Source organism: Oratosquilla oratoria, chromosome 1 (genome assembly GCF_046742065.1).
Source record: "Oratosquilla oratoria isolate Oo_2021 chromosome 1, ASM4674206v1, whole genome shotgun sequence".
Taxonomy (NCBI): Eukaryota; Metazoa; Arthropoda; class Malacostraca; order Stomatopoda; family Squillidae; genus Oratosquilla; species Oratosquilla oratoria.
The window spans coordinates 3581884-3586883 of record NC_134777.1 but is presented as its reverse complement, the minus strand read 5'-3'; positions in this window follow the sequence as shown (position 1 = coordinate 3586883).

The following is a 5000-nucleotide window of genomic DNA, read 5'->3' as shown; positions in this document are numbered from 1 at the left end:
GTCGCCTTAGGCTGGGTAGTGAAAGTGTCGGTGGTGGATGGAAGGGTGGTGGGAGGAGTTGTGCTTGAATAGAATATAAGAGAATAATATTATTTAGTATAGTATATACAATAGTATAGTATAGTGTATTATAGTATAGTATAGTAGTATAGTATAGTATAATGTAGTATAGTATAGTATACTATAGTATAGCATAGTATAGTATAGTATAGTATACTATAGTATAGTATACTATAGTATAGTATAATGTAGTATAGTATAGTATAATGTAGTATAGTATAGTATTGTATAGTATAATATCGAATAGTATGATATGGTATAGCATAGGATAGAATAGAATGAAATAGAATAGAATAGGATAGAATAGAATTTGATACATTAGAATAGGATAGAGCAAAACATATTAAGAATAGAATAGAATAAAAATAAAGTCGACTAGATTAGAATGAAAAAGAGCTAGGTGGCTGATCGATACACGGGCCTGCGGCCAGCTGGGCTCTTCGGGCAGATGAAGTAGGCCCATCTCGAACTCGACTGTTCGTGCCTGGTGCTGACATCGAGGTCTTTAGGCTCACGTTTTCCGCTATTGAGCCCAATATCCTCGGCCATAACATCAAAAGGTATTGGATGCGAGGATTAAAAAAAAAAAAAAAAAAAAAAAAAAAAAAAAAAAAAACGTAGTGAAGAAAAGTTTAGAAATAATTCCAACTCTGAAGTGAGATCAAACATTTAATCTTCGAGGTGACCGGCTGTTGCCTTACTACTGCGCCAAATGTAGGCAATATATGGCCATACACACGTACGGTAATAAGTGACAATCATCAGATATATTTTTTTTCTGGGGTGGGCGGTAGAGACGTTTGATAAAATAATAATGATAATAATAATAATGATTATAATAATAATATTAATAATAATGATAATGATGATGATGATGATGATAATAATTGATTAATAATAATAGTAATAATAATAGTAATGATAATAATAATGATAATAATAATAAAATGGTATAAATACATAGTCGGTAAGAATGCACAGCTGTTGTCCATTGGTTGGTTTCATCGTCGAAAAGATTATGGTTACAGCCCAAAGAACGACGCAATGTCTAAAAGTTAAAAAATTCCGAGCCGAGTTTTGGGTTTGAAAAGTGATTTTCCAAATTTAGTACGATAAAAATCTACTCATCGAAACGCTTTGATTATTGTGTTGTTTGGCGATGTAGCACAAACCTGACTGCTTCAATTTTTGTGTGTTTTCAGTTTCAGGTCTATGTAAATTTATGTTCAGAAAACTAGCAATATAGACTTCTGTCACAGTACACTTGATTTGTTGTATTGAAAATCAGATTATTTACTTTTTATTATTTGCTTACACAGTAAACATGAAGTAATGCCAGATTTACAGCTCCATTTCTGGTGATTTTTTTTTTAAATCACATTATCATATATAGCTTGTCAAGTTGTGTCGAATGATGCACTTTATGTTGTCCTAACGAAAATTTGAAATACATTTTTTTTCTCAATATGCCGTAACCTCCTTGATCGATCCCCCACGTGGACTATACATTGTCCAATCTCACCTTCTCACCTTCTCACCAGACGCCAGGTAGTTGATTTCAACTGTCAGTCGTTGGCTTCATCATCAGACTCCTCCACTCATTTCGATCCTCGTAAATTTCTTGTTCGTTTACTTCTTCCAACGTTAAATTTCTTCCTTCCAAGTACTTTTTCACACAGTCCATCCACCTGTTACGTATTAAACTTGACATTGTCCAATCTCAAGTTTTATGCGTAACAGTACGCTTTATCAATTCATGTAAACTTTGCTTAGCTATCATTTTCGGTTGCAAGATCCAATGTTAGTGATTTCTTAATAAAGTCATAATTTCGTTGTACTTAGTCTTTGCACAGCAAAAAATGTTTTTAGAGTCAGTGAAAACATGATGAATTGCACATCATTTGATAGCAAATCAATAAGACAATACATCCAAGTCATATTCATAGAAGTCACTCAAAAACTGTGTCCAACAGAGAGAAAAAACCATATTGGCACATGAACAGATACACGGGCAGATAAACAGAAATATAGACAAATACACAAGTACTAAGACCGATGAACTCACCACAAATGATAATAATGATTTATGTTGAAATGTATAGAGGTGCACAAAGATCAGGGACCTAGAGCAAGACAAAAAATCAAGATACCGTTGGTTAATTTAGGAACCCAAACAAGAAAATATGAAAATAAAGACCGAAAGGGAAGGAAAAAAAAAAAAAAAAAAAGGAAAAGAGAAAAGAAAGAAAAAAGGGGCAACAACGAAGAATGATGAAAAAAAAAAAAAAAAAGCCAAGCAAAATAAATGAGACAACGAAGCCCTCTCGTCTCAAGCCTCTACGGTTTCCATGGAAACGCTCGTCTTTCGAGACGGGGAGTAGCTAATTGAAATCGAGGGTGTGTTATCTCATGTTCTTACCTATTAGATCTCACCAGTGCAACAAACAAGACAATTATCGGGTGTTAGTTTTTCCGCAATGTATAATTGGCCGAGGGGGAATATCGAAGGGATTGGCCTAGACTCACCTTTCCAAAGCTCTTTTCAAAGGCTGTATTGAGTCTTTAAGACACAAGAGGAAGGTCTTTCACTTCTAAGGAGACTGAGGAAGCAATTACTCTAGGAAGAAAATATGTCTAGCTTGATGAAATTCTATCAGTGTTGTTGTTATTGCTATTGTTAATTAGCTCACGATTACAGTGCGTTATGACACCAGAATTTGGGAAGAAACCAATCATCCTTTCGAGCTCCTGCCAGAGGTCCTCCATCCTATATATATCGTGGTCGTATTTGTGTAATATGAGTGCTGAATACTGTGAATATGTAACTCATTGTGTGTAAGGTAGCCTGCTAATGCCAAACAATTATGTTACTTGAGATAGATACCTTTATTGCACTGTGCATATTTACTTACTTACTCTCTTACTCTGTTGGTTGTCCGGCCGGACGGCCCTTCACCGCTTTCACTATGCCTCTCCAGATGGTTCTATCCTCTGTCAATTCCTTCCAGTCCTCTCTTGGTGCCACCCTCTCCACGTCCTTCTTTACTCCATCCATCCATCTGTACCTGGGTCTCCCTACTGGTCGTCTGCTCTCCACTCTTACACGAAAATTAAATGTAAAAAATCCTCTCTCTATATACATACATATTCTGCTCTCTGTAACCCAATGGGTACAATCCTATGAGAAGTCAAGGCATTTCCAGCCAGAATCATAAGCTTTGTTTTTTTTAATGTGCGTGGGTGTAGTGCAGATGAAAGTAAAAGGGAAGAGATAGGCATTATGTTTGTGAAAAGGAAGATGGATGTGTTAACATTAAGTAAAACTAAGTTGAAAGGGAGGGGTGAATTTGATTTGGGAGTGTAGTGGGGAGGCTGGAAGGAGTGAGGAGAGGACGAGGAAGGAAAGGGGTGGCTCTACTAATAAGTGAAGAGATAGATAAGCGTGTGGTGGAGTGGAAGGAGGTTTCTTCAAGGTTAATGTGAATGAAGTTGAAACTGGGATGGGAGGAGTGGGTCTTTGTAAGTTCATATGGGCCTGGTAGTGAGAATAATTTACAGGAAAGGGAGACATTTTGAGTATATTTAAATGAGTACGTAGAGAGTTTTGGGAGGAATGTCAATGTAGTGATTTTGGGAGATCTCAATGCTAGAGTAGGAAATGAACCAATAAATGGAGTTGGGAAGTATGGAGTGCCAGGAAAAAATATTGTGGGGAGTTAGTGGTGGAGAGGTGTTTAGAAAGAGTTGATGATAGCTAACACAGTGTTTAAAAAGAAAGTCAAGGATAACTACACATGGGAGAGGGTAGTGGGTGGCAGGGTGGTTGATAAGGTATTAATGGACAAGTAGTGATATCCAAGAAAAAAAATAGGAAGAGTTTTGGATATCCGTGTTCTTAGGTGAGAGAGTGGGTGAATATCAGATATTTTTTTGGTAGAAGGTAAGTTGAGAATAGAAAATAGGTGGAGAGAGAGTAAAAGGGCGTAAGGGGGGCTGCTTAGAGCAAGTTGTTTAAATGAGAATGAAAAAAGCAGGAGTACAAGATGCTAAGGGAAGTGTGGGAGGTGGTAAAGGATAGAGTAGAGGTAAGAATGGAGGAGGAATAGGGATGCTTCAAGGTGGGAGTGACAAGGTGTGCAAAGATGGTATGTGGAATAAGGAAGATGGGAGAGAAGAGAAGGAATGGTAATGAGTGGTGGGGTGATAAAATGGAAAAGGAAGTAGAAGAGAAGAAGCGAGCACTCACGGACTGGTTGGAAAGTAGAACTAGAGAAACATATGTGAGGTATAAAGAAAAAATAGAAGGAAAACAAAAGATGAAGGAGTCAAAAAGGAAAGTAGATGTAAGGTGGGGAGGAGTATGACAGAACAAAAAATGAAAGCAAAAAATTATAAGGAAATTAAGAGAGGAAGGGGAGGTAATTCAAGTAGAAAAGAAGCGATAAAGGGCACAGATGAACAGATCTTAACAGAAGAGGAGGTGGTAATGGGAAGATAGTCATAGTATTTTAAAGGTGTTAGATATGGAGGAAGATAGGGAGGGGATGATGGTAGCAGTGGGAAGCGATAAGAAAATGACGGTGATGGGAGAGAAAAACGATGGAGAAATAAGAAAAGATGAGGTGTTAGTAGTTCTGGAAATTATGAGAGCAGGTATTGCACCTGGGTGTCATGAGGAGTGTCTGAAGAAGGTAAATACAGTAATAGTGGACTGGCTGGTGAGGTTGTTTGATGTGTGTCTAAGAGAGGGTAGAATGCTGGAGGACTGGAGTAGTGTCTCAATAGTTCTGCTTTACAAGGGGAAAGGCGACACATATGAGTGCAGTAGTTTCAGGGAGATCAGTCTATTGAGTATTTTTGGAAGGCTTATGGGAGTGTTTTAATTGGTAGGCAAGAAGGCACTGTGTGAGGTTTTGCAGAGATATATGTATTGGAGTTAC